A 19,696-nucleotide genomic window follows, 5' to 3' on the forward strand; every position below is an offset into this window, starting at 1 on the left:
AAATGTAGATTCCTCCGTCATAAAGTGGGATCCTTTAATTGCACAATTTGATCCGTGAAGTTGCAGTTATTCTTCTGTGTTCTTAATAAATGTAGCATAAGCGCGGTTATCCCCCCTCTGCAGTGAGAGCTGGTGCATGAATGAGCGCGTGCTTCAACACAGAGAGCTTTTCTTCCCCTGTTTTTTTCCCCCCACTAGTGAGATAGCAAGAGGGCGAGCAAGTGCATCCTGATGAGGGTAATAAACACAGTCTGAGTGTATTCAAGTTTTAAAGACAGCAGGAGGATGATGATGATGGTGCATCACTGGCTGCTTCCATCATTTACCATTACCTCCACATAATTCATCCTCATTATTTGCCATCACAGCGTGCTCCTCTCTGTGAGCACGTGGCACATTAAAGTGTTAAAAGGAGCTTGATAATAGACTAATCATCCCCCGTTTTCTTTTATTCCTTTATTTTCCTGAGGCTTCACAGTCTGCAGCTCGTATGACTAAACGGTTCACGTCGAACTCTTTTATGATGACATGCATTACCAGAGAGAATAATTACAGGCCATTATCAAGGAACATGTTTCTTGGTGGATGTGATTTAAGTTCAGGAGTGCACTCATTTTGCCACCTCCAAACATCATTATTTGCTCAGGAAAGAAATTTTATCTCGGTGCAAAAGCATGCTTGAATTTATAATTAAGCAAAATAAATGTTGGATCTAAACTTGTTAAAAAAAGTTTGAGCGCTCAAAAACATTTCAGTGTGAAAACCGACTGTATAAATAACATACATAGCCGCCATAATGTCTGTCATTGTTTTTTATGCCCGGAGTCCAGCATCTTGGCGGCCATGTTGGTTTTCTGGCCATGTGACCATATATGAGAGAGGAGCGACGGGTTAGCAAACGGCAAGTTATCAAAGCTACCCCCGTGGCTAATTGTTTAGCTTGTGAGGAGCTACTTAACCATCATTTTTCCCATAGAATGAGTCCGTTATTTAGATGGTTGCTAACTGGAGGTGTTTATTTATCAGACTACAGAAGTTTGTGGAACGTAGCGGACTTGCCGTTGGTTCCATCACATCTCCATTGAGAGAGTGAGCGGCGGCTATACTGCTGGGTAACTTGAAAAAAAGGCCTGCTAAAAGCTAACCAGCTAGGTACGTGAGCTAACATATCAATAGTAATACTAGATTTTTTACTAACTGGAAAAACTGGAACACGGGCTTCTTGGACCATGAAATAAACCACGCAAAAAGCCGTCGGCATGAAACACTGCAGAGCGGTTGAGTTCATTGACTGAATTAGCTGCGTTGACACCTAGCTGCACCAACCTGTCACTCAAAGTGGCCACGCCCCTAAATATGCACCACTTAAGACTTAATATTATCAAAATGGGTCACTAATATAAAAAATCTTTAGAGAAATTAGCTAAAGAGATCAAAACAGCTGCTGTAACGTTTTAACATGGAGCCTAATGGGGATTGACTCGCTCTTGGAGCCAGCCTCAAGTGGCCACTCGAGGAACTGCAGCTTTTGGTCCTTCCTCATAGGCTTCATTGCTCAGCCCTGGAGGTTGCCACTTGGTGAAATCATATTACTAATGTAGTTTCTCCGACAGTGATGGGCAAGACAGGTGTATGAACAGATGCTGATACAGACCCCCTCCCCTCCCTCCTCCTTCCTTCCACACAGCAACATTGCATCTACTTGACACACAGCCGACAAATCTCTCAGACATCTGAAATCTGAATGACGTTGGAGGAGAGTTAGCTGCCACCAGCCTTCAAATTACGGTGCTGGAGAAAGCAGGGATGCAGCTCTTTGTGTGTGTGTGTGTTTGGAGAGAGACAGGTACAGCAGATGAATCTCTAATTAGACTCTTGTGTCGGCTCTTCGGGGACTACAACAATGGGAAAAAAAAGGGATAAATTCCCCAAGCCAGAAGTTGTTTGATGTTGGTGCAATTATACTTTATGTTTGCCAGGAGAGTCCTTTGTCTCGCTCTTTCAAGCCATCTTGTCAATATGCTCGTCACTCACACTGAAAACCTGATTGACAAAGGGCCTCCCTGTGTTAAATGGGCTGCGAGGAGAGAGTCTGTTATCCATGATGGGATGGAATCAATAGTCTGCTTCCATTGATTCCCCTTTTCGCTTTAATGTTATTTGGCCCGGGCCGCTCAGGATGCCAGAGGACGTTTCTTTTTCCTTTTCTTCCATCGGAAAATAAGACAATAATGAGCCACATCTTTAAAGTCCAAACAGCTGTATTCACTGTCGGGTTTCCTGCTTTCAAAATGTCATTCTACGCGGAAGTGCCTTAAACCTCTGTTCCCTTTAATGGCCAGCAGGGTGAGATGACCCTTCTTCTCACTTGAATAATTAACTCAGTAAACATTTTCCTAATGAGTTTATGTTCTCAATCGTCTTCTCAATCTAGACTGATGTTCATTTAGTAAATAACCACCTGACCATAAAGCAGCAAATGTCTCAGGGAAATGGTTCCCAAAGTGTGGGCCTGATGGCCTGTGAAGGTACTGCAAGTGTTTCAGTTTACTTTCTGCACTGATTTTGCCGCTTCACACATTTTTCTGTGGGTGGATTATTGTTGCACTACATTGCCTTAGGCCCACCTTCACATTCATTTTTCTTTGTACAAAAAAAACATAAATATTTAAACTTAGGCTCTAAGTGTTGACGAAAGTTTTCTGGTTACAGGTTCGGGGACGTGCAAAATAAGTTCTTTACGTTTACTATGTAAAAAAATATGTTTTCTAAGTTGGTAGTGGCTTTCTAAAGTTTGGAAATGGCTGCTTTTAGACATGATTGATAAGTTGTTACCACAGCGGCGTGTGGGATTAGAGATCTAACAGCGTGTATCCATTCCACTGACTGTATTTAAAGAGGGACGACATGTCTCAATCTGCTCACATTGTACGGAATTGATGCCAAAATATCCCCGTGACCGGCGCTGGCATCTTGCGATGGTGACGTCATTTGGAGCCAGAGTCTGCGCAGTAGAGATTGGCGGGTGGAGCCGCCCTAGCCACTTCCGCTAACCAAAACACACACTTAACTTACCGGAAAATACGCCAGCGTGTTTAACAGCAGAACAGCTTCTTGTGTTGGTCTGAAGCAGACGTTCACAGATATGTAAACTTCAATGACTGTAGTGATTGTTTTAGTTACGTCTCCTCTCGCCGTTCCTCCTCTACTCTGCTAATCAGGAACAGATCGGCTGCAGGAGCCGTATTTGTCAACAGAGCTGTCGATCATCCTTTTGACAGCATCAAATAACTAATTAAAAATAAACTTTTCAGAAAAATGCACACAATTGGACATAAATCAGTATGATAAGAACTAACTATAATGACAGAAACCATGTTTGAGAAAAATGTATTTGACATGTCCCATCTGTTAACATGGAGGAGGCGGTCTTTATGACCTATACTGCAGCCAGTCAGCGGGGGGCGACAGAGAGGGTTTGGCTTCACTTTTAGGGAGCTGTCATGTTGTCCATCTTTTTATACGATCTATGATCAATCCTCTTGTCCAAACATGGTCTCTTCTGGTGCCAAAAATCAAGATGGCAACCGCCAAAATTCTGAGCTTGATGCTCCAAATTTGGGTTTAGAATTCTAATTTTTTTAATTCCCGTAACAGTGGCTACATCCACTTCTTCTTCTTTTGTTTGTTTATTTTACAGTCAAATCACTTTTAAAGCACCCAGCAGTTTTTCTTCAAGTCTCCTAACAGCAGGATTTGCCTCCCCAGGTAACTGCTTCAGCGTCTGAGACATCTTTTAATGGTAGGGAAGCCTGCGTTTGCTTGTGCAACAAAAGGAACGCATTAAATATTCCAACTTGTAATTTGTGTGGAGAGGAGAGGAGAAATGAAGGAGGCTAAATGAGCTGCTCCCTCGGGGCTGCAGATTGTTATAGTCTCTTCAAATCTGGGTCTTTGTTGTCTGTGTGAGCTGTAATTGAAAAGTTCCAACCCCCCTCAGTCTGTTTCTCTCTTCCTTCCTCTTGCGCTCTCTATCCTTGTTTCCTTGTCTGACTTCCCTTCCACCACTATCAACCAGGCGTCTCTTCTCTTTCAGCGTCTGTTCTGCTTCTCTCTATTTCAATTCTCTGTCATCTCCTCAGCCCCCCCCCTTCCGTTCTCCCAGCCTCGGTCGCCTGCTGCGCTTTAGGATGACTGTAGCCGATTTTGATCATTTGCAAACCCGGCCTTCCTCCAGCGGATGAGAAAGTGGCAAAAAAAAAAACCCTCTCAGAATCTTCAAGGAAGATGATGTGAAAGGGCTTGACGTGGACGTGGTGTTACTATGCCTGAATGTAAATGCCAAACATGCCATGTGCCAAAGTAATCACAAGTCAAGAATGACATTGTGATTTCCTGCCACATTAGAAGCGAGGGGAGAGATGTTCAGCTGCACCTTATGTGCCATAAAAGCTCACACTAAACAGGATGGTGTCTTTGAATATATGCATGTAAAGCTTGGCAGCAGCTCAGTTGAAGTGATTTAAAAATGACTAATTTTTTAAAGAGCTCTGGCATCTCACAGGCTGCAGCAGACTTGTTTCTGTTTCAACTGATAACAGGCTGTCGCAACAAATGTGTTTCACCAAGTAATTACTTCTTCTGCATCTTTTATTGTGAATGAATTGTACACGATGAGCAGAGCGTAAAGCAGATCATGTCCGCGCCGCGTGCCGTGTACCCATTGTTCTCTGGAAGTCTCTCCGAAATGGAAAAGGAGGTGTAACTTGGCAGCAGGTGGTGAATGTGAAAGTGCGAACAAATTGGAACGGATGATGATGATGAGGTCTCGGCTTTGCTAATTCCATTTAACCCCGGAGTAAAAAGATGGCGATTGGAGCGAAGCCTCTCGAGTGTGAGTAATTGGACAGGGATCGTAGAAAAGATGTTGGGTATCAAAACAGCCAATGCCCCCACGCCTCCATGTGAGCGCGAGTGGGCCGAGGCACATCAGCGATCGTTTCAGCACATTAAACATCTTAACGCTGAGATTTATTAAATAAATGAGTTGAGGGTGTGATTAATTTCCCTGTACGGCCTTTGGTGAACAAAACAACATGTCAGCTCTGCTTCTGCTCTTAAGTCAAACAACAAATGAAAAGCGCAGATGGTTGTGAAAGAAAAGCGCTGCTATTTTCCCGGCAGGTCTACCTGGTCGAGCGCTCTGCGGCTCTCTTGGTTATTCAGGTCAGGAAACACACATGTCCGAGGCTTTGTCAAAGCGTTGGCTTCTGTGGCCCAGCTGCTATTTTTGCCTCTTCCCTGTACATGCCCTTTCATTCTTGAGTCACACTGGAGCATTGCAAGGCTGACCTAGAATACTGAGAGCCTGTCACACAACAGGACATGAACATCTGTGCAGAGAAAAGGTAACCAAACAGTATCGCCACTCAGGGGATGAAGCTGCCTCTCCATCCGTTTAATAGCCTCATGATAGCAGCGCTAATGAAAGCACTTGGAGATGATTGGTGCCTTTCAGTGACATAGTGCATACTTTATATACAAGAATATATGTACGACATGGCCTCAGAGTGTCGTTATTGAATACTTGTTTATTCTAATGCACATGAGGACTCCAATAAAGCAGTGGCGATTGTCTAAAACCTTAAACACTGAATTCTCTTGTAAAGAACCAAGGACACCAACTCTCAGCTTCAAATCCATTTTCTTAAGAGGCAACAGACATGTTCACATACCACACTGCATTTCTGGTATGTGTTGAATTCACTAATTCATCAGTTTTGAAGTGTAGTTGTTGCTTTCTTGCTATAGACTGTTTTTGCTTGGTGACATCAATTTTAACCCTGTTGTGTTAAACCTCGAGGATCTCTGTTTTGCTCTCTTTGGCGGCACCTGTGGCGATAAGCAGTAATCGCAGGTGTGTTTCTCACTCAGTCTCACTTTTTTGGAGATCCAAGCAGTGTCGACTGTGTGATATGAGTCAGTTAACATATAATTGATCTGTGTTTGGTCAGAATACCTTTTGCCCATTACTCCATGGATTTATAAAGACAATTGTTATTGCTAGCAGACACCAGGACCAACGATTTGCCCCTTTACACACGAGTTTGGGAACGAGTGTTTTAGGTTAGCTTCAAGCAGCAACATGAAAAATGTAGCCAATGCAAAAGTGCCAAAAATTGCAGTTCCTTGAGCGGCCACTAGAGGCTGCTTCCAAAAGCGAGTCAATCCCCATAAGGCCCCATATTAAAGTGCAAAGATGTACAGCAGATGTACATCATGTTATAGCTTGGTGCAAATAAGTTTTTATAGCATAGCAATTGTTTTTTTTAATGACTATTGAAGCTGAGATTTACACAAAATTACAAAATATTTTTGATGCATGATGGGAAGACGGCAAGTCGACGGTGGCAGTGTGACGCTTTGGGCAATGTTCTGCTGGGAAACCTTGGGTCTTGGCATTCATGTGGATGTTACTTTGACGTACCACCTACCTGAACATTGTTGCAGACCAAGTACACCCCTTCATGGAAACAGTATTCCCTATCCCCTATTCCCACTATGGCAGTGGCCTCTTTCAGCAGGATAATGGTCCCTGCCACACTGCAACAATTGTTCAGGAATGGTTTGAGGAACACGACACGAGTTCAAGGTGTTGACTTTGCCTTCAAATTCCCCAGATCTCAATCCAATCGAGCGTCTGTGGGATGTGCTGGACAAACAAGTCCGATCCATGGAGGCCCCACCTCACAACTTACAGGACTTACAGGATCTGCTTGTCTTGGTGCCGGATACCTCAGCACACCTTCAGAGGTCTAGTGGAGGCCATGCCTTAACGGGTCAGGGCTGTTTTGGTAGCAAAAGGGGGACCTACACAATAACAGTAAGCTATCAACAAAAAATTATCTAATTCTGATACATAAGCTAATGTTAACGATGCATTTGCAAGCCCCTCGCTTATCTCCAATGCTGGTTAAAATTTGGTCAATTCTGGGTCCAGAAAAACAAGATGGCGGCAGCCAAAACTCTAACTGCAGCCTTTAAGTCGGCAGTCGACAAACCAGTGGCTACATCCCTTATTTATACATTTTATGGTTAGCTTACCCTCTCTGGCAGACAAACCATATCTAGGTGATGATTTGCTATTCTATCATGTTTTTGTTGGTTCAGCTGTTTCTATTCTTTATGCTAACATAAGCTAACCTGCTGCTAGCGTTTCAGCTCCATATTTGATGTAGCCTACAGATAGGCCTACAGGAATGGTATCAATCATCTAATTGAACTCTCAGCAACAAGTGTACATAACAAATATCAAACTCTTTCATTAACATTTAACTAAATCATTTACTTTTTTGTGTTGGTTTGTATTTGTTGTTGGAGGAATATGAATAATTAAGACAGATGTTACTTTTTCTTACGGGAGGATTTTAGTTAAACTTCTGTGTCTTCAATGAATGAAGACATTCTGTGTGTAAAAACAAGCTGAACGTCTCGCTCTGACATTGTATAAATGAAGGTCTCTCATTTGGGTCTTTGCAGTCACCAGAGCTCAAGATAGGTTAATACTAACTCTGAGTCACTGGAGTGTTGTTTTTGTTCCCTATACATCTTTTAAATTGGTTGTTATTGGCAAGCTGGTTGGAAATGTTACTGCTTTGACAGATCAATGTGAAGTTCTTTAAAAGTCCTTTCATTCTTCCTTAGATTACATAACTGAAACTTTGCAATTTGAAATAAGTTTTCTTTTATTACATTTGCTTGTTGCCTTGCTTCATAGAGGATATTTTGAGGTGAGAGATTTGAAAATGTAACATATTGTCAATTATGCACACAAAGCAGCCAGATCCTTGTCAGGAACCTATTGACATTCTCTATTATATTCCTGCGATGCTTTGAAGTAACACCTGATTGAAAGCACAAATTAAAGCTCTTTTCATGTCAGAAGTTGAGCAGTCACCATGAACTTACACTTATGTAAAGTTTGATTGTTGGAAGATTGAAAGGATTTCAGCGCTCCTCGAATTCAGTCTTAACTTACAAAAAAAAGAAACTAACTATTCATGGTTTTCCTCCCGAGGCAGAGCGCACTCCTTTCTGACACCAGGGTGCTGAAGGGAAGCAGCGATGGATGATTTTAATCTGTTAACACAAATTCAGCCCTTTTCACTCTTGGCCTCAAGTCAGTAGAAAGAGTAGAACAACTGTGCAAAGTAATGATTACAACTGTAAAGTCTGTTTGAATTGGTTAATCGGGTGCAAAGGTCTGTATTTGTCCTTGTGTGACTAATCGCAGGGACTTTTAAAGGCTGTTTTAGCTGGTAATAGCTGAATAATCTGCGTCTTACGATTCATTTCTTGCTTCCAGTCGCCACCGTGTCACCGTTCCTCTCCAAACAGCATGAACATTAAATTGTTCAGTGTTGCCGACTAGCACAAACAAGTTTCAAACATACCGCTAACATTTTATCATCACTTAAGTTGATATAGCCAACTTTTCAGAAAACACTTGCTTATTTACACATTTTCCAGTAACGTAACAACACAGGCTCTCAACTAGAGTAGCGTTTCTGGTCACCTGGTGAACTTGAGTACAATACAGACTCTCCCTTTAGCTCTGTTTTAGTCTCCACTCCTCAGGGGTGCGCTATGAACAAGCGGCAACCTCCGGTGTTGAAAAATGACGCCGCTGCGGTGGTGCAAAAAACAGTTCCTCGAGAGGCCATTTGAGGCTGGCTCCAGAAACCAATGCTGTCGAAATCGCATACTACATACTACCTACTATACTACATACTGCATTCGGTGGTGGTATTTAGTATGGAGCTGTTCAAATTCATTTTGCAGTATGCAAAGCCAGGCAGCAGATTCCGGTTCTGGAAAGCGGAAGTAAACAACGGCCTGTCCAAAATAAGCATATATGTCTACTTGCATCACAAAACTGAAGGAGATTAAAGCCACAAGCATATTTTAATTAGGAGCAATGTTGATACATATGGAAGGCAGGAATAGTTACAGCCACAATTTCTCCTAAAACTAGGCTTATAAGCCTCTTCACTGTTACAACATCTTAATATATAATTGGCCAACTAATCATTTGACATTCTGATGTCATATTTTTTCTCTCATTAGACTTAACTGCACTATTGGCTGAAACCTCTGTATATAGTTAAACTTACCATTATTGTTGTTTTAGCTTACCAGTTGCATTTTAATTTTATATTCTTACTCATCACCATCATTTAACATTTGGCTTTTTTTGTCATTTAAGTTTTTATTTCAATTTTGTGCAGTCAAACATAAAAACAGTGTGCACTGCAGTGGTTGAGCTCGGTTGAACTGAGGATGAGGAGCCCGGGGTGGATAAATCCAGAGGGACAGGGGTAGATGGTGGTAGACCAGGGTCAGACAGGGAAGCAGCTGAGGTGGATGTTGGCTGTATTGCACCTTGCCATCTGTAACAATTAAACGATGCATCTACGTAAGACAGAAAAACTGTTACAAGTCATGTCCACTTGGTAGACGAACTTCAAATTAAAAAAGATTAAATCAAGCAGCACAGCGATGTCTTTCCACGCTGTTTAAATGTGGAAACAGCTCATTTGAGTGAACATTTTTGCCGAACAGCCTGAACGTCAGAAAAACGTATCTTTATTAAAACTTCAATCCTTTTAGATCACAAATTACCTACCTGACCTGTTAAACTTCTTTACGAAACGTTTAATAAAGCTGACTAAACAGTGCGCTTGCAGAAATAAAGGTGGTCATGTGCTAATGTAGCTAAATGTAGCCACCGTTCACGTAACTACTTTTAAAACAGCGAAAACGTCGTACCGGTGTCACATTCAGTTATTTGTTTTATTAAAGCAACAACAAATGACTTCTTGTTTACATAAGTAATGCCTCAGAATGAAGCCAAACAAGTCTTCTTCATAGCAGATCATTATAACAAATTGAATGAAGAAGACGGCACACAATACTATTTTGAAGTCAAATGATGCAAAATGCCCGTTTTATGGTAACACATAATAAGCCATATGAAGAAAGCCCGGGTTAACAGAGAAAGTTGATAATCAACTTTGTGATAACCGTTATCTCTGACTGAGGTTTTAGGTAATGTTGAGCCAGCTAATGTAAAGAAAGCCTGGCTATGAGTAACATGGAGGATGGTAAAGTGTATTGCATTGTACCATATTGTATCGTGTCATAAAGTAACTTAAGGTAACGTAACGTAACGTAATGTAACTTAACGTAACGTAACTTAGCGCGACTTAACGTAACTTAGCAGAACTTAGCGTAACGTAACTTAACGTAACGCAACTTAACATAATGTAACGCAACTTAACGTAACTTAACATAATGTAACCTAACCTAACGTTACTTAACGTAATGTAACTTTGCGTAACATAACTTAATGTAACATAACTTAATGCAACCTAATGTATGATAGCATTGTATTGTGTAGTAACGTATCAGAACGTAACTTAACTTATCGTATCATAGTATTGTAAGGTATCGTAGTATCGTATTGCCACGCATCATAATATCGTAATCTATTTTAGCATATAGTACCATATTGTAGCATATCGTAGTATCATATTGTAATGTAATGTAATGTATTATATCATAGCATTCTATCTTACATCCCTCTAATTAAACTTTGTGTCCTCTATGACATGTATCAATTGGTCACATAGCCTGGGAGTCGAGCCTGTGATCAGTGTGTCGAGGACCGTAGCCTCTGTACATAGGGCGCCTTCTATACCAACTGAGCTAAACCAGCACCCCAAGATTTGTCAAATATTTTGTATTGTTTCTATTCAATGTTTTATCTCTTTCGAACAGATTAATTCTTACATTACATCTGGCTGCCCTAGAAGTTATTATGCTTTCCACTTGGAGCTATGAGGAAGGAACTCTCTTTGCATGAATGTCAGCTTACACAAAAGTTTATTCATCTGCCATTATAAAGCTTTTTCATCCTGAAGTACAATATGTGAAGGCTGCAAACCACAGAGTCAATGCAGTGCAAATGATTTATTAACAAAAAGGCAAAACCACAAGGCACTTCATTAATTAGATAATCAAGGATCAAAACCAGGAAATTAGTCCCGTCCAAAGAAAGCATACAAATCATCAAAGAGTCCAGGAGAAAAGCGGTCCGAAATACTACGGGGATAAAGACTCTAATTGGTAGAAACCAAAATGTCCTTCAGGCTTTGGTGTGTCCATGAGCTTAACTCGTAACTTGGAAACAACATGGACAGTCCAAAGAATATACTTGTGTTTTGTTGCTCAGTACTCGTCTAAATCTCACAACAGCTAATGGGTACAACCTTACACTATACAACACAGTACAACCTTATACACATACAATACATGTAAAACTAATCTCTAAATAAAATTAAAATAGTTTGCACTGATTTGCAAATATGCTAAAACGTGAAAAGTCCTTTACTGAAACGTATCATATTACAATATTTAACTTTAAATGATTTAAAATCCTTATTATTCTCGGCAGTAAAGGCCTTTGCACACTAAGGGGGGAATTCACTAAAGAATTGTGCGGCTTTTGCGCCCCCTTAACCTGTACAAATGACACAAAAGCACATGAAGCACATGCAGAGGGTTGAATGCACCCCAAAGTGTGCTGCAGAGCAAACAGCGCCTCTGTGCTCTGGTGCCGTTTGCGTGTATTTAAATGAGTCATTAAGCAGACATTCGGGGCAAATTTAGCCCCTTTCAATGCGAATGAGCCTTGTGGCAAAAAGCACCTGCTGTTGCGCGCTCGTTAAAAAAATGAAGCTGCCTTACAGACAGTAAACACCTGTCAAATCTGGACTTTACAATAAACCAATGACTGTATATATAGATGGACGACACGTCTCCATCTGCTCTCATTGTACGGAATTGATGCCAAAATATCCCCGTGACCGGCGCTGGCATCTTTCGATGGTGACGTCATATGGAGCCAGAGCTGCACAGCAGAGATCGGTGGGTGGAGCCACCCTAGCCACTTCCGCTAACCCAAACACACACTTTACTTACCGCAGGAGCCGTATTTGTCAACAGAGCTGTCAATCATCATTTGGACAGCATCAAATAACTAATTAAAAATAAACTTGTCACAAAAATGAACACGTGGACATAAATCAGCATGATAAGAACTAACTATAATGACAGAAACCATGTTTGAGAAAAATGTATTTGGCGTGTATTTAGATTTTATAGTTTGACTCATGTCCCATCTGTTAACATGGAGGAGGCGGGCTTTATGACCTACACTGCAGCCAGTCAGCAGGGGGCGCTAGAGAGGGTTTGGCTTCACTTTTAGGGAGCTGTCATGTCGTCCATCTTTTTATACATAATATGCAATAAACTGTTAAAAGAACTGCCCCCTCCTCTCCCTGCTCATCATTGATCTGTAGACGGAGTTGAGTCAGTGTGCTCTCAACTAATGCCTGAGAGGCGCAGCACGGTGCAGCAGAGAGTGGCGGTGCAGACAGCTTCTCTCCACAATCAGACACACGAGAAGAGCAAGCTGCACAGCTCTGCAAAACTTTTTGGCGCGTTTGCGCTTGAATATCATTATTGCAATTTGCTTAGTAAATAACCTTGAGACGGAGCAGATAGCAAATGATTCGCAATTTATGGTGCCTTCAGCTGCTGCAATTCATTCTCAGTGACTTCCCCTTTAAGTTTGTGTGATGCGTCGTAAATTGTTGCACGTTAAAAAATAAATACGACCTCACATTGTGTCAATCACGTTGACACACTAAATCCGAAAATTTCGTCCATCATTAAAGTTTCTTTCCGATTCTTAGCGTCCGTCAAAAGCCTTTAGAGAGTACTTCAACCACTCAGAGCCACCATACATGCATCTGATAAGCTCATTTATTTCGTCTCCCAGCATAAAGCACTTAATGGGTGTGTGTGTGTGTGTGTGTACCTTAGACATACTGCCAGCTGCTGCTCAGGATCAATTGATCGCTGTAATTGGTGGTTTTCTTTTTAATGTGTGGTTCCAGTATTGCTTGCAGCTGATCAAACTGGACCACTGACATCTTGAAACACACCTGGAAACGATCAGGATAATTCCGCAGCTCCTTGATCAGCAGGTGAAACTCTCCTTGCTCTTGAAGTGAGAGGACCACAAAATCACCCTCACTGCGTGACGTATCCTTTGTGTCTTGTATTGCGAGTTTTAGAAAATAAAAACGCACAGAATAATAAAACGTATAGTGTGCAAGGTTTCTGTGCAACAATTTTTAGCAGATGACGGATAAACAAAAGCACACGAAGAAACGGACCAGGCGTGCAAAGGCCTTAACTTTGAAATACTGATGTACTTTCCCCTCCCACGCTTTGCCGCTCCATTGATCAACTCTGGCTGGCTTTAGATTCAGGGTTCAGCTCGTTGGCCGTCTCAGCCACACCGACACAGACCCAGAGAGACCTGAGCATTATTTGATGGACTATTTCAGTCACCTTGGTCTTATGGGAGAACAAAGTCATCATTTGATTATAAGATGAATGTTACGAGGGCTCTATCTGACAGCTTCCCGATGCTCCTAATGCATCATAATTGCTTATAATGTATTTTTTGAGCCTTAGCACGGGGACAGCTTTGAGGAGCTTCAGTGAATCTGTAATGATTCCTCGGTCAGTGGTGCATTAACACGTGGAGAGAAAACATCATCAGCTCTGTGCCAGGGCGGTCAGTGTCATTTGAATACATCACATCACGTCTAATCCAAACAATCGCTAATATATCCATCCTCGCTGTGGACAAAGCTGTGTACACATTCTGAAACCTGTTGCATCGTTTCCAAATAAACTCGTTTGCTGGCTCTCCAGAGAACCTCCAAACTTTTTCAAACTGTACAGGTGGCCGTTTTCCGAAACAAAGTGTGACCTTCAGATCTCATTATATTAAGTTGTGTTTCTAATTTGCTCGAGATGAGAAATTCAGTTGCCAAATATTCCTCTGCAAGAGACACTGGCTGGCTCATTACACAGAAAGAATATATAATGATGTGTTCTAGTGGCAAGGTCAGACTTATCACGAATCCTCTGGTTAGGAGAGACAGATAAAACCTTTTTCTACCTTTATGGTTTCTAAAGTATTCTTTAGAGTGATTTTAATAACCTTATCAGACTTCTTTGGCATTGTCAGAGTTAATTTATAGAGTGCAAGGAAGGTTGTACATTTTGCCCACGTTGACAACGTGACTCTAGAGTTGGTTATGTTGGTCAGTCCACTGCTTTGCTCCAGACTGAAATATAAGTTCAGACAGCCGCGGTGCTAGAGGATATGTCTACAGACTTTGGTGACCCCTGACCTCTCCTCTTGCGCCACTTGCGTTCACATTTTTACCTTTGATTGACATGACTTTTCTATTTCTATTTGGTTCAGACAATCATGTTCCTGTCAGGGTAAGTTTGGTGATCAATTCATTTTTTATTACATGGCTTTGTTAAATACTTATACTGATTCTGATTGGTTAATAACGGCATTCTGAGGTCTGCTATTTCTCGATAGCAGACTCTTGCTTTGAAGAACAGACCAATGCTAGGGATTCAGCTCTAATCACACAATCTGGAGGACTAACTGTAATCATATCAATCCGCCAAAAGAAGTCAGGTAAATTTGACGTCAGCCTGTTTACAGAGGGAAAAAAGAAAAGAGACAAAAAACAGCGGAGAGAAAGCAATAAAGGTTAAACGATACAAAAACTGTAAGCTACGACAGAGAGATCTACAAAACTGAAGACAGCACGTGAAGTAAACATGAAACAGAAAACAGTAAGGGACACAGCGGTGTTTAAAGACGGTGAATGGAAAAGAAAATGTCAACAGACTAACAGTGATGAGACGGAAAACCTCCATCAGATGCTGCTCTGATTCCTGCGGTCCCGTTCATCGTGTCTTACTTCACCATCAGAGGAAATGTTTCCTTATAAAGTGAGTAAAAACAGCAAGCTTAGCTCATTTTAAGAAAGCTAGAGTTAACTGTTGCTATGGACGCAGCTCTCACTGTGAATGTAACAGGGTATTTTAACGGAAAACTGAACTAACATTATTTTTAAATCAATAAAATAATTTCCAAATCAATATTTGTTTCTTTTAAATAATTGATTTTGTAAGTAGGTAACCGTGTAATAAGTGGCATCATGTATGTTGAGCAGGTTTTTATTACGGAATGGAACCCTGACAGGGTGAGCAAGAGGTTTTGTCTCACCCTACAGGGGCTCTTCTGTAGGCTACATTATCCCTGACATGTATCTCAAAATTGTAGTTATATAAATTAAATATGAAATACTGTAAGTATCAGCAAGATTGATTACATACACTTCAGTGAGCTGCTGTTTGTGTTTAGGGCCAATTAGCAAATGCTAACATGCTAATGTAATAACATGATAAGTGCTAAACTGCGCCAAATAGACAGACAGTAAAATTGTCAATCATCTGATATAAATGATGTCTTAGAATGTAAGTGATTGTTTTCGTGTTTTAATTTGTTTAATGTTTATGATACCACCTGTACTTAAATTAGATACCTAAGGCCTTTAGCTGGGGGATAGATGGCACACTGCATTTTTAAGCTCTTTTAGAAATCCCGCTCCTTCCCCCGTCATTACAAACATGTTAGTCTGAAAGTGTGCATCATGATTCCTTTATGTTAAAAACTCCCATTTCTCCTGTACTACAGAATTATTCAGGTGAGTGTGTGTAGCCTACTTGCAAAGAACACTGACTGTATTTTGCTTTGAATTTCTATCATGAAGTAAAGCAAAATCAAGTTAGCTAGCTAGCCACACAACATTAGAGTAGAGGTACTTTCAGTGTAAAATACCACTGATCCTTTAGTTAAAATATATGAGCAACTATAAGCCATGTTTTTTTAAATTATGAACAGGATGAAAATATGTTGAGTATTTCCCTGTTCATTTATCATTTGTAGCGAAGGACAGTATGAAAAATCCTTCCTTTACCACTAAACTAAATGGCTGAACCGCATATACATGCTAAACTTGAACGACAAAGAATAACTTCTTTTAGCATGTTAGCATACAGACTTAGCATGCATACGAGAACATTATTCTTGCTTATGTGCTTCTTTGGCTCCAGCCCAAAATGTTTTCACAAAAACCTCAATTTTTTAGGTTTTAAAATTAATTTAAAACTGTAGTTAACTAATTAGCTAACTTTTAACATGTTTGCATACAGACTTGAGCATTCTTCTTGCTAATGTGCGTCTTTGGCTCCAGCCCACAAAAGCCTTTATATGTTTTAAAATGTAAAAGTAATTTAAAACTGTAGTTTGCTAATTGGCTAACTTTTAACGTGTTAGCATACAAACTTTCTTCTTGCAAACGTGTTTCTTTGGTTTTAGCCCAAAGTGTTTTCATAAAAGCCTCTAATCTTTGAGGTTTCAAAGGAAATTTAAAACTGTTGTTAGCTTACAAGCTAACTAATGAGACTGTAGCTTTTGGACCCAAAGTTAAGTTTCTGTCGAGAAGTCAAACTTCCTTCCATCGAAAGACGATCAGCAACATGCACCACTGAACAACTTTAATGGGAACAAACTGAGCCCAGCCTCTCACACTGTATCCTTTTTTCCTTATACATCCATAGTTCAGCAGCATCAGCATCTGTCATGAACTGCAGACTGAGGACATATACAAAGTACAAACAAGGAAAGGTGTCAAGTGGAAAAACGAGAATGGAGGAAAAATGAACGCGAGAGTGAAAAGAACAGGACAGGAGAAAACCTAAAGCAGGAGAGGAAGAATTCGAAGAGGAGCGAGGATGAGTGAAAATGGAGTAAAAGCACAAGTTAGGAGAAGGACTGAGGAGAACGTGTGTTAAGTGGAGAGAAGGAGAGAATTGGTGAGAAGAGGACTGAAGTGAAAGTGGAGGTTTGGATTTGAGGAGTGAGAAACGTAGAAGAAATGAGGAGTGAAAAAAGGGAGGAGGTGCCAGGAGTAGATGTAAGAGAATAAGACATGCATTTAATCTTTTTTTGCATTGTAAGTTATTGATCTTAAACATTTTTGTTTTATCTTTTATTCTTTTAGTGGAAGGATTTTCCAGTAATAAATGAGTGGTGCTGAGAGTGAGAGACGTTAAGAATAAAAGAGGAGGGCAGGAGAACAGAGGGACCATGAGTAGATCAAATACAGCCTCGTAAAAAATATATATAGATTCCATAATTTCTTCCTTACCTTTGTTATATATACAAAATGTTATGTTACCTATGTTGTCCAAAACTTTGACTTATCAGTCTCATCCTGACTATATATTGCCGTGAGACCGTACAATTGGCTCCCAAAAAACAGCTTTTTCTTCAGCCATTTAAAGGAACCAGTGAGGCCCATAGCTTACAGGGCTGCGCCTATACAAACAGAATCTGGAGTTACAATACATAACCACTTTAAAGATATCACTAGTGGGTTAAAGGCAAAGCAGGATGCAGTCCGTGCCTCACTGGGTCCGTTCGGTACCACAAGCATAAACACATATATTTCAGTAAACTAATCCATAACAAACCATGCCCAGCCACTGAGACATGCGCAATGACGCACCACAGGATCCCCTGTGCACAAAAATCGCTGAAGAAAAACTGGGAGCCGAGTGTACGGGCTCACGGCCATATATAGTCAGAGTGAGTGAGGACCATCACACAGGTGGGCGTGGACTTAGGTTTAGCTTAGTTTTTTCAGCGCTGCGCAGTCATGCGACTAGTGATAGCCTTAAAGGACTAAGCCTATACGAAATAGAACGGTCTGGTATACATAGCAGTCTATAACGGTCTGCTATGCAGACAGAACGCAGCAATTGACCAATCAGAATCGAGTATTCAACAAGGCTGTGTAATAATACCATATAACTGTAAAACTAATAACTTGCCAACAGGTAACAAGGTGGTAATAATGGTAAACATTATACCTTCCTCAGCATGTTAGCACTGTAATCGTTAGCATGCTAATAATTAGCCTAAAGCACCGTTAAGCCAATAACACTTCACTTCACACAAGACATCATTATAATAAGGATAATAATTTAGTGTTTCCATCACATAATGGTTACTAAAACAGGTAAGTAATAAATTATGTAGTTTTTTAAATGATTTTAAGATTTTTTTTAAGGTGTGTTGAGTTCACCTAGGGGAATTTGAGCTTCATCTGAGATACACCTCAACTTAAAATCAGAAACATTAGACAATTTTGGACCTTTCAGGTGGCAGGACTAAAACTAAGTCATCCATCTATTTGTTTTTTTTTATAATGTTTAACAATAAGATACCAAATTGGGCCTTTACACAATGATTTTAATGTATTTTTACCCACATTTTGTGACGATATTAACGTATTTTACTATCTTAATTTGCTTGAAAAAAAACCATCTGCACCAAAGGAGGAAACATTATGTAACTCTTACTGTGACCCCCCCACTCCCCCCACCCCCGAGCTTTGGGACTGGCCCCCAGTGTTTACATGCCCCTGCTCTGCCCCTGGCTGTGACTAAGTGCAGCCTCACAGAGCCGCTAGCATGGCTTCAGTCTCTTCATCCTGTTTTTTTATTTCATTCCACCTGTTTTCCTTCTACAGCAGAGAGAAAAAACAACAAAAGTAGGACACATTTTCACCAGGACATCATGTAACATTTTATATTTGGCGTTGAGTTATGAAGCGTGTTATTGATGTGAGGAATTGTTGGGTTTTGTGCTCAAAGACAGATCTGACATTCGCTCTGACCCGCTTGCTGTCAGGATAATCTGCCCTGTCAGCTTTCATAAAGAACCAAAGGACACAAAAAAGAGTCCTTTGACTCAAACTAAGCCTCTTATGTGGATTCTAAGTCATTGCTCTTTTCATGTGTGCTCTTCCTCTCACATTTCCTGTCTGTGTGTATCACTCTCTTTATTTATCTGCTAATCTCTGCCCCAGCTTCTCACAATCAAAACTGCCTGATACGTGTTAGCTGAGGAAGCTAATTAGCTGTAAACACTCCTTTTTTTCCCGAGGATAGTTAAAAATGTGCAAGCATCTGTGCAGGGATACAATGTTTCCTTTCACGCCGTGCTCCTCTTGTTTGCAGCACACCAATGATTACATGGTGATCACCCCCCTCTTGTCACCTGTTACCTGCGAGCAGACGCTGCTCCTCATTAGCCTTCAGCTGTAGTTGTGTGCCTGTCATGGCAACTCTCGCCTCACACAAAGAAAACACAACGCTCGTGCTTTCATGTGCAGAGCTCTCAGTGCGTTGGAAACAGCGGGTGTGAGATTATGCTGTCCAGTGGATGAAGTGTGTCCAATCCCCCGCCTGGAAAAGAGATCAGAAAACAGAAAGAGACAGTGTGTGAGTGTCTGTCTGTGTGAGTATCTGTCCGTGTGTGTGTGTGTGTTTGTGGACTCGTTTTGATTTGTCATTTTGAGCTTTGGGCTTTGCTGTGAAGTGAGGTCATTTTGGTCAGTCCTCGCTTCACCCGGTTCAGTTTGAAGTTGAGGATTAGGATTTTTGGATTATGGATTAATTTTGAAATTAGGTTTTTGCCAGGCGGAGATTTCAAGGCAAGAATTAGCTCAGAAGTCGTGTTTAACACCTGCTCATGGAGATAATTTACATACCTCAGTAGATTTAACGTACTCTGCTTGCTCTGGTTTTGTTAAATTATACAGCTTGACAAATAAAA

The sequence above is a fragment of the Semicossyphus pulcher genome, unplaced genomic scaffold (assembly GCF_022749685.1).
Source record: "Semicossyphus pulcher isolate SPU_LCO1_2020_fin unplaced genomic scaffold, fSemPul1.0.p SCAF_7, whole genome shotgun sequence".
NCBI classification, from domain to species: Eukaryota; Metazoa; Chordata; class Actinopteri; order Labriformes; family Labridae; genus Semicossyphus; species Semicossyphus pulcher.